The sequence below is a fragment of the Pan troglodytes genome, chromosome 17 (assembly GCF_028858775.2).
Source record: "Pan troglodytes isolate AG18354 chromosome 17, NHGRI_mPanTro3-v2.0_pri, whole genome shotgun sequence".
NCBI lineage: Eukaryota > Metazoa > Chordata > Mammalia > Primates > Hominidae > Pan > Pan troglodytes.
In genome coordinates this window covers 45900757-45912635 of record NC_072415.2, presented here as the reverse complement: position 1 = coordinate 45912635, position 11879 = coordinate 45900757, and positions in this window count along the sequence as shown.

The following is an 11879-nucleotide window of genomic DNA, read 5'->3' as shown; positions in this document are numbered from 1 at the left end:
CTCTATACCCACTCAACGCCAACTCCCCATTTTCCCTTAGCCCCTGGTAACCACCATTCTACTTTCTGTTCCTAAAAAATTGAGCTATCTGATTTTTTAAATTATAATCTGGATTGTAGTATACTAATCAATTCATTTATAATATTGTATTGGGTGGCCTTATTCAATTTTTAAATTGTTTATCACAAAGGGCACTTCAAAAAATATTGGTCCACAGTTTGTTCTCGGGTGTCTCTTTTTTTTTTTTTTTTTTTTAACAACTGGGTCTAAAGCTGTAGAAGAAGCATTATTAATATTCTACACTCTCAAGAGAGTCAGTGTTTTAATTCAAGATTTTTACGATGGAGAGCTTGTGATGAGACTCAATGCTTGAGAGAGACTCCAGGTATTATTATTTATAGGTCCTGGGAAGTACATGGCACATCTGGAGGCCACACACATGGAGGTCAGAGAATGCAGGCAGGGAAAGAGAGGGACATATGGGCCAGTGCCTTTATTGGGTCCAGGGCATTATTCAAACAAGTTTCCCTTGAGGAGTTTCAATTAGGTTGAAAGCAAGCAGGCATCAGTTCCAGGAGACCAGTCTGTGACTGAGAGGTGGTCACTGTGACATATCCACACAGCCCATGTGAGGGTCAACGAGGCCAGACAGGCAAGCTGCATCTAGCTGTGCCATAGCAAAGTGGTTGACAGTGAGCAGCTGTATAAGGCAGCCATCTGGGTGGACCACATTGAGGAACTGGGAGACATAGAACTGGAAACTGTGTCAAGGGTGACTGAGCTCTGCTTCTGTATGGGAAAGTCCAACTTATATTCACAATGAGTGCCAAGGCCACATAAAATTATAAGCATTCACTACAATCAGTAACAAGTGGACAATACCATCCCCCCTTCATCTAGGGCTTACTGAGGGACCACGTCACCAACATTTCTGTTTCTCAGACCAAGCGAAGGGGATGGGTATCAGAATTACCTGGTTGGGGGTGCCTGCACAGATGAAATTAAGCATCCCCTTTGGTTGAATAGATTACTCTGCTTCAGAAACTCACAGACCTACCATAGTGCCACTGCTAGATCAGTGCAAGGTGAGGAAGTTCTTGTAATAACTGGAAATGCACCTCTAGGAGTGTGGTGAGCACAGAGACTTGTCCCTTCTTTCACAGAAATTCTGAAGGTAGAAGGTGTGCTGGACCAGCCCACAAAAACAGGATGAAATAGGAACTATGGTTCCCACTCCAGCTGGAACCTGTTAACGGGAATATGGAAGATTCAGATAGTCCCCATCACTCTGTGTCAGAGGATGGAGATGAGAGGAAAATGCAAAAGCTGTAGAATGTGGACCAAAGGCTGATTTTTGGGAGGGAACATAACTTGTCAGACTGGCAAAAAAAGTCACAAATAGAAATATCTTCAATGAAAAAGGAGATATAAATAGTGTAGATTCAAGCAATTATAAAAAATCAGCCTATATATTTGAGAACTTTTTGATACGGATTAATTTTCTGGGAAAATACAAAATGTTCACTCAAGAAAAAAAAAATTATTACATCAAAATTCTCCCCTTCTCCGCCCCAAACATAGGCCCAGTTTACAGTGTTTTACCAAAACTTCAAGACATAAATCCCTCATTTATCCAAATAGTTTCTGGGATTTAAAAGAGAAAGCTCATGTTAATTGAGGTTAGTGTAACCTTGATATGAAAACCACGTTAGGAAAGGCAATTTGTCTTGGACCCTGAGAGTACCTGCACTTTCCGGATATGTCAAGAATGTAAGGCCCTGACCACTCTTTGCCTTGGCCAGTTATCAGTGAGCAACCTTGAAGGATGAGGTTCTGGCTGGGCACGGTGGCTCACGCCTGTAATCCCAGCACTTTGGGAGGCCAAGGCGGATGGATCATGATGTCAGGAGATCGATACCATCCTGACCAACATGGTGAAATCCCGTCTCTACTAAAAATACAAAAATGAGCTAGGCATGATGGTGCATGCCTGTAATCCCAGCTACTTGGGAGGCTGAGGCAGGAGAATCGCTTGAACCGGGGAGTTGGAAGTTGCAGTGAGCCGAGATGGCACCATTGCACTCCAGCCTGGTGACAGAGCAAGACTACATCTCAAAAAAAAAAAAAAGGTTCTGAGGCAAAGGGCAGGTGTTGTATAATATAAAGGAGGTAGATTCCCCAAGCCTAGTGTCCTTCAACTGCTATATGCCACCTAAACTCACTGCATGTGCAGCCCCTGTCTGGAACTTTTCACTTTGCTCTTGTGGGATTCGGGGGTCAAGGGGAACTGATGTAAACTTCTTTATTGCTGTGAGCCATAAGTTCTTTCTTGGTGACCCAGGAGTGTCACATCTTCCAGCATCCATGAAACAGTAACAGGCTAACTTGTAGTTGTAAGGTGGGCAAAATTTCAGAGCTGGACAAAACCTCATAGGAAAAGCAGAAATTAATATAGATAAAAGAATCCTAGATAAAATAGCAAATCAAGCTCAACAGTATATAATATGATTAGGTAAGGTGATCCCAAGGAATGCAAGGAATGGCTCAACATCAGAAAACCCATTATCATCATATACCATGCTAACAGATTAAAGAGAAAAAGCACAAATTTAATAAAATATTCAGGATTAAAGAAAAACATTTCAGCATACACAAATAGAAAAAAATGTTTACGATTCAGAAAGTCTATTAAAAACTTGCGTTTTTCCTGAATACTCCCAGCCTGTGAAGTCAAGGGTTTAAGAATGAGCAGCACAGGGGAGGGAAAATGTGCAGAGAGGGAGGAACTACTGGTAGACCAGAAAGATAAACTATAATACAACTCATGGATGGAGATCGACTTTCTCAGCTTGTCTGCTTACCTATAAAATACTATGAAAATTAAGGAGGTAGCAAATTGCTGCAGTTCCATAGCTATCATCATAAGCACTGAGTCACTGATGACTACAATTTTTTTTCCTTTTTTAAAAATTGCAGTGAAATGCACATAACATAAAATTTACCATTTTAGCAATTTTTAGGTGTACAGGTCAGTGACATTAAGCATATTCACATTGTTGTAAAATCATTACCATCCATCTCCAGAACTTTTTCATCATCCCAAATTGAAACTCTGTACCCATTAAATAATAATTCCGCATTCCTCCCTGACAGAAAGCAAGACAGTGGTCCCAACCCCTAGTAACCACTGTCTTACTTTCTTCTCCTCTATGTACTGGAGCATTCCAGATAGGTCAAGTAAGTAGGGTCATGCCATATTTCTCCTTTTTTGCCTGCCTTATTTCTCTGTGCATAATGTCTTAAAGGTCTATCCATGTTATGGCATGTGTCAGAATTAATTTCCTTTTAAGGCTGAAAAGGAATGTGTATTAGAGTTCTGCAGAGACACAGAACCAATAAGAGATAGAAAGATAGGTAGGTAGGTAGCTAGCTAGCTAGATAGATAGATAGATAGATAGACAGATAAGAGAGGATTATGGGATTATTAGGGAAATTGGCTCATACAGTATGGAGGCTGAGAAGTCCCACAACAGGCCGTCTGCAAGCTGGAGACCCTGGAATGCCAGGAGCATGGTTCAGTCCATGTCTGAAGGCTTCAGACCCAGGGATGCCGAGAGTGTAACTCTCAGACCAAGACCAAAGACCTGAGAACCCGGAAAGCCACTAGTGTAAGTCCTGAAGCCCAAAGGCCAGGAAGCCTGGAGTTGTTGTACAAGGACAGAAGAGAAAGAGTGTACCCCAGATCCCACAGATACACCAACATATTCACCTTGTCTCTGTTTTTGTTCTATCTGGGCCCCCAGCAGATCGCACGGTGCCCGCCCACATTGAGGGTAGATCTTCCCTACCTAGTCCACTCAGACTCACATGCTGATCTCCTCTGGAAACACCCTCACAGACACACCCCAAAATAATGGATTACCAGGTTTCTGAGTATTCTTTACTCAAGTTGACACCTAAAATTAACCACCACACATTGTAAGTGTATAACACATCGTGTTTATTCATTCACTGATGGACACTCAGGTTGCTTCCACCTTTGGGCTATTGTGAATAATGCTGCTATAAACATGTGTATACAAATAAGTGTTTGAGTCTGTGCTTTCAATTCCTTTGGGTATATACTCAGAAGAGGAACTGCTGGATCATATAGTAATTCTATGTTTAATTTTTTGAGGTATCATCATACAGTTTTCCACAATAGTTGTACCATTTTACATTCCCACTAGCAATGTTTATATTATTTCTGTTTCTTAGGGTTCTTTTTTTCTTTTATGATAACCATCCTAATGGATGTGGTGTCTCATTGTGGTTTTGACTTGCATTTCTCTAGTGATGTTGAATATCTTTTCATTTGCTTTTTGGCCATTTACATATCTTTGGAGAAATATCTATTGAAGTCCCACCAGGCCCCTCTTCCAACACTGGGGGTTACAATTTGACATGAGATTTGGGAGGGACACAAATTCAAACCATATCACCATGTTTATGTAAGTCTGTTTTTTATATCAGAGTAATCCTGATCACATAAAATGAGTAGAGAAGTATTTTTTCCTCTTCTATGTTCTGGAAGAGATTTTGTAGAATTCACCATTGAAACAATCTGGGCATGGAGTTTTATTTAAAAGTTTTTATCCATGAATTCAATTTCTTTAATAGATATAGGAACATTCAGGATACATATTTGATCTTGAATGAGTTTTAGTACCCTGTGTCCTTCAAGAAGTTGTTCCATTTTACCTCAGTTGCCAAATTTATAGCCATAGAGTTATTCAAGTCTTTGCCTATTTTCTTACCAGCAGTAGCTTCTGTAGGGCTATCATTCATACTATTGCTAATTGTCTTTTCTCTTTTTTCCCTCGTCATTCTGACTATAGGTTTATCATTCTCAGTGATTTTTTTCAAATAAGATTTTGGTTTCATTTTCTCATTCATCTGTTTTCAATTGCATTGATTTCTGCAATTTTCATTATTTCCTTTCTTCCATTTGTTTTGGTTTTACTTTTGTTTTAATTTCGAATTTATTAAAGTGGAAGCTTAAAATATCGATTTGCAAACTTTTTAATACAAGCATTTAATACTATAAATTTCCCTCTAGACACTGCTTTACCTACAATCCCACAAATTTTGATATATTGCATTTTCATTTTTGTCTGCTTGAAAATAAGTTAAAAGGAGGGGGTCCTAAAAGGAGAGCTACCTGGGAGGCTGAGGTGGGAAAATCTCTTGAGCCCAGGAATTGAAGACCAAACTGGGCAACTTAATGAGACTTTAAAAAAATAGGATAAGGAATACTGAAAAATTACACTTGCATACATTTGGAAACTTAGATCAAATGGACCAATTCCTCAAAACCCACAAAGTACCAAAACTCACCCAGGACAAATAAGCAACCTAAATAGCACTGTAACTATTAAAGAAGTTGAATTTATACACTTTGGGAGGCCAAGGCAGGTGAATCACTTGAGGCCAGAAGTTCAAGACCAGCCTGGCCAACATGGCAAAACCCCATCTCTACTAAAAATATAAAAATTAGCTAGACATGATGGTGCACACCTGTAGTCCCAGCTACTCAACTTGGGGGGCTGAGGCACGACAATCACTTAAACCTGGGGGGTGGAGGTTGCAGTTAGCTAAGATCATGCCACTGCACTCCAGCCTGAGTGACAGAGCAAGACTGTCGAAAAAAATTTAAAAGTTGAACTTACAGTTAAAACCTTCTGAAGAAGAAATTCCAGGCTGAGATGGTTTCATTGGTGAATTCTACCAAATATGTAAAGAAAAATGATAGCAATAGTACATGACCTCTTTTGGAAAATGGAAGAGAAGGAAACACTTCTTAACCCATTTTATGAGGACATTACCCTGATATCAAAACCAGACAAGTGATAGCAAAAAGGAGACAGACAAATTCCTAGGCAGACAGGGACAGGTCCCTGGTGAAACCCCACCTTCAAGCCAAAGACAGCCTGAAGCCTGAAAACCGAGCTGCCAGCTGTGGATAGAGTCCATGACTGGAGTGAGAACTTTCTTGATACATTTTAGCCGATCAAATGGTGCTTTTTCCAGCCCACCTATGGACCAATCAGCATGTACTCCCCTATTCTGAGCCCATAAAAACCCCACTTAGCCTCACTACCTGCTCTTGGGCCCCCTCTCTGCTGAGAGCTTTCTTTCTGTTGCTCAGTAAAATTCTTCTCTGCCCTACTCACTCTCTGGTATCCGTGTACCTTATTCCTCTTGGTCGCGGGACAAGAACCCGGAACTTGCCAAGCTGCGAGCAGCAGGACTGAACAAGCTGTAACAAGACCCCATTTGTCAAGCTGTGGGCAGCAGGAATGAGAGAGAGCTGTAACATTTCTTGGGGGCAGAACTTGGGACTCCCCAGGCAAGAGCTGTAACACCCTTTGGGGCTCTGTGGTTACTGACGTCTCCAAGTTTTCAGGTGCCACCATGTTCCCCTCATCTAGATGCCAGTGCCTAACGTGGAAGCCATTCACAGCATGCCTGGTCCAGCCACAGGTTGAGTGCGGATCCCACAGCCTGTGTGGGATATAGGCCAGGGCGCAAGCCAAGCAGAGCCTGCTGGGTCGAGCCTGTAGAGTGAGCCCAGCAGGCTCAAGTGAGGTCCTGGACAGAGTTCACGGCAGCCAAAGAGATTTCCAGGTGGCAAAGTAGCACTGAAGGAATCCTATAACACTGAAACCCTCCTTCCTGCTCGCTGAGCAATGGGGGAGAAAAAAAAAAACTGCTGGGCACCATTCCCTTCCACCTGCTGAACTACAACGGCCACAACACAAGGACAGTACAAGAAAACTACAGACCAAGAAAAACCTCATGATTTTATCAATTAGTACAGAAAAAATGTTTGATAAAAATTAACGGTAGGGAGGGACCAAGATGGCCAGATAGAAGCAGCTCCCATCTGCAGCTCCAAGCTGGACCAACACAGAAGGTGGGTGATTTCTGCATTTCCAACTGAGGTACCCAGTTCATCTCACTGGGACTCGCTGGATGGTGGGCGCAACCCATGGAAAGAGAGCAGAAGCAGGGTGGGGTGTCACTTCACCCAGAAAGTGCACAGACCAGGGAAACCTCCCTCCCCTAGCCAAGGGAAGTGGTGAGGGACTGTGCCACCAACCAGGGGTACTATGCTTTTCCCACAATTTTTTCCAATCCATGGATCAGGAGATTCCCTTGTGGCAAGGTTCCAGAGAAATAGGAACACTTTTACACTGTTGGTGGGAATGTAAATTAGTTCAACCATTGTGGAAGACAGTGTGGTGATTCCTCAAAGATTTAGAACCAGAAATACCATTTGATCCAGCAATTCCATTACTGGGTATATACCCAGAGGAATAGAAATCATTCTATTTTAAAGATACATGCACACGTATGTTCATTGAAGCACTACTCACAATAGCAAAGACACGGAATCAACCCAAATGCCCATCAATGATAGGCTGGATAAAGAAAATATGATACATATACACCATAGAATACTATGCAGCCATAAAAAGGAATGAGATCATGTATTTTGCAGGCACGTGAATGAATCTGGAAGCCGTTATCCTCAGCAAACTAATGCAGGAACAGAAAACCAAACACCACATGTTCTCACTTATAAGTGAGAGCTGAAAAATGAAAATACACGGACACAGGGAGGGGAACAACATTTACTGGGGACTTCTTGGGGAGGGCAGGGGTGGGAGATCATTAGAGAAAAGAGCTGATACATACTGGGCTTAATACCTAGGTAATGGGTTGATAGGTGCAGCAAACCACTATGACGCATGTTTACCTATGTAGCAAACCTGCACATCCTGCACATGTACCCCGGAACTTAATTTTAAAAAAAGAAAAAAAATTAACCAGTTATAGGCTGAGTGTGGTGGATCACATCTGCAATCCCAGCACTTTGGGAGGCCAAAGTAGGAGGATTACTTGAGGCCAGGAGTTCAAGTCAAGCCTGGCCAACATAGTGAGACTCCCTCTCTACAAAGAAATTTAAAAATAAGCCAGACATTGTGGTGTGCACCTGCTACTAGGCAGGCTTTTGTTGGAAGATTGCTTGAGCCCAGAAGTTCAAGGCTGTAGTGAATTATGATCACACCACTGCACTCTAGCCTGGGCAACAGAGCCTGTCTCTTAAAAAAAGAGTTAACCATATATGATTAAGAAAAAACAACTCAGTAAACTATAGCTAACATCATACTTATTGGTGAAAAACACATGCTTTTCATCTAAACTCAGATATAAAACAAGGATGTCAGCTGGGCATGGTGGCTCATGCCTGTAATCCCAACTCTTTGGGAGGCCAAGGTAGGAGGATTGCTTGAAGCCAAGAGTTCAAGACCAGCCTGGGCAACATAGTAATACTCTGTCTCTATGCAAAATTTTAAAATGAGCCAGGTATGATGGCATATGCCTGTAGTCCCAGCTATTTGGGAGGCTGAGGTGGGAGGAGCGCTTGGACCCAGGAGTTTGAGGTTGCAGTAAGCCATGATCATACCACTGCACTCCAGCCTAGGCAACAGAACAAGACTCTCTCTAAAAGTAAAAATTAAAGTAAATTTTTAAAAGGACGTTCATTAGTAAAATAAAGTAAGAGAAATGCATATAGACCCTTCTATAACTGAGTGTCTTAGCTATAAAATGCATTTCTGAACTTTTTTGTCTAAACTCAGAATATGGGCTTGAAATGTACTTTGAAACTCTGTTTCTCTCCCCTTTCTACCAGACACTCCCTTGCACCATACACACTTATCTAACCATCTGCTTATTTAAAAGTTCCAGGGACTAATCTTGAAACAAACCAGGCATGGAGCCCTTGGGAAATCCACCTTTTTAGGGGAGTCCATAAACAATTAGTTCACCACGACCAGACTGAAGTCAAGATAACACCAACAAGACCTCTGAATAGATGATTATTCAAGATAGCCATCAGAACAAGGCATGCAGAGCTGCACCCTGCAACACTCCTACATGATTCTCACAGCAAGTTTCTCTTTTGAAACTCCCTCAGTCAGCCCAAAAGTTTGAGATGATCTCTTTGTGACTTGAGCTCAGCTATCTCCCTCACTGATGGCATTTGAAATAAAGGTTACTTTTTTTTTACCATGCATTGCTTCTTGTGTTTTTAGCTTGATAGGTGGTGAGCAGCTGGACCTGAGTTTGGTTACACTTCTAGAACTAATAAGTGAGTTGAGCTTTGTACAGGATACAATATCAACACACAAAAGTCAATTTTATTTCTGTTTACTGACAATGAACAATTGGAAATTAAATTAAGAAATAAAATTCCATTTAAAATTGCTCCCTCCAAATTGCAACACTTAGGTATGATTCTAACAAAACATGTAAAGGGTGTTTATACTAAAAACTACAAAATGCTGTGTTTTAAAAAAAAAAAGAAGAAGAAGAAGGGGCCAGGCGCGGTGGCTCACACCTGTAATCCCAGCACTTTGGGAGGCCGAGGCGGGCGGATCATGAGGTCAGGAGATCGAGACCATCCTGGCTAACACGGTGAAACCCTGTCTCTACTAAAAATACAAAAAATTAGCCAGGCGTGGTGGCAGGCACCTGTGGTCCCAGCTACTCGGGAGGCTGAGGCAGAAGAATGGTATGAACCCGGGAGGCAGAGCTTGCAGTGAGTCGAGATCGCGCCACTGCACTCAAGCCTGGGTGAGAGAATAAGACTCCGTCTCAAGAAAAAAAAAAAAAAAGCTAAATGAGAGATATGATATTCATAATAAATGCTAAACATAATAAATGTTTTCATTTCAATCAAAATCATTGCAGGATCTTTTTAAGTATAGACAAGCTGATTCTTGAATTTATATAGAAAGGCAAAGGAATGAGAATAACCAAAACTATTCTGAAGAACAATAAAGTTGATAGAATCATACTCTCTGACTTTCAGACTTACTATAAAACTACCGTAATCATGACTTGGTTGTTCTGACCAAGGGGAAAATATACAAATCAATGAAGTAGGACAAAGAGCCTAGAAATAGACTTACACAAATATAATCAACTTATTTTTGACACAGGTGAAAAGACAATTCAATGGTGTAATAGCAGTCTTTTCAAAAAATAGTGTTGAAACAATTGAACATTATGGGCAAAAAAACAAAATGAAAATCCAAACTTTATACCTGTACAAAACTTTATCCAAAATGGATCATAGATATGAATATAGAACCATAATACTTTTAGAAGAAAATATAGGAGAAAAATCTTCCTAACCTGGGGTTAGGCAAACTTGAACCAAAAGCACAATCCATAAAAGAATAAGTTGATAATTTGTTTCAGCAACATTGAAAATGTTTGGACAGGCGCGGTAGCTCACACCTGTAATCCCAGCACTTCGGGAGGCCAAGGCAGGAGGATTGCTTGTGCCCCGGAGTACAAGACCAGCCTGAGCAATTGAGCAGCATGGTGAGACTCCATCTCTGCCAAATAATAAAAAAGTAAAAAATTAGCTGAGCATGGTGGCATGTGCCTGTGGGCCCAGCTACTCAGGAGGCTGAGATAGGAGGATCCCTTGAGCCTAGGAGGTCAAGGCTGCAGTGAGCCATGTTGGTGCCACTGTGCTCCAGCTTGGGCAACAGAGTGAGACCCTGTCTCCTCCACCAAAAAAAAAAAATTGAAAATTTTTGTTTTGTCAGAATAGAAAAGAGAAACTATGAACTGGGAGAAAAATATTTGTAAATCACATATCCAACCAAGAACTTGTTTTCAGAATATAAAAACAACTCTCATAACACAACGGTGAGAAAACAAACAACCTAGTTCTTTAAAATCTGGGAAAAACTTGAATAGATATGTAGATATGTCACCAAAGAGAACACATGGTGGCACATGAAAAGAGTTCAATAGCATAAATCACTAAGGAAATGCAAATTAACACCATAATGAGCTGTCAGTATTCACCTCCTAAAATGGCTAAAATTAAAAATTCTGACAATATCAATATCCAGCAAGGATGTGGAGTAACTAAACTTTCATACATTGGTAGTGGGTATGCAAAATGGTACAGCCTCTGTGGAAAACAATTTGGTAATTTCTTACAAAGGTAAATATACAACTACATTATGGGTACATTATGACCCAACAATCCCTCTCCTGTGTATTTGCCCTAGACTAATTAAAACTTAACATTTGCACAAAAACTTGTATAGCAGCTTTATTCACAATCACCAGAAACTGGAAACCACCCAAGTGTCTTTCAACAGTTGAATGGATAAATAATGCTGTGGTATATCTGTGTAATGCAATACTACCCAGTAGGGAGAATAAACTATTGACACAGGCAACAACCTCCATGAATACATGGTGATTTTGCTAAGTGAAAGAAGGCAGACTCAAAAGGTTACATGTTACATGTTTCCATTTATATGGTACTCTGGAAAAGATAATATGATAGGAAGAAAAGATCAGTGGTTGCCCAGGGTTAATTTTGGGAAGGGTGTGACTATAAAATACTAGCATAGGAGTTTGATTTTTGGGGGGCAGGGGTTGAGAGATGGTAATGGAATCATTCTGTATCCTGATTTTGGTGGTGGTTACACAAATCTATATGTATTGAATCTCACAGAATTCTACTGCATAGGAAAAAAGTAACTTTTCCTAAGTTTTTTCTAAAAAAGGATGAGGTGGATATTTCTCTTGATTGAACAATACAGTGTAAAATATTGAGTACACACCACACCTGGGTGTGGGTGTACTTACAGAAATTTTGGAAGGATACACAGTACAGTGGAAGACTTTTGTATTCTTTATACATTTCTTTACTTGAATCTTATTTTTTACCATCTTTTTTATTGTGGTAAAATATACAATAACATAAAATTTACCTTGTTAATCATTCTTAAGTG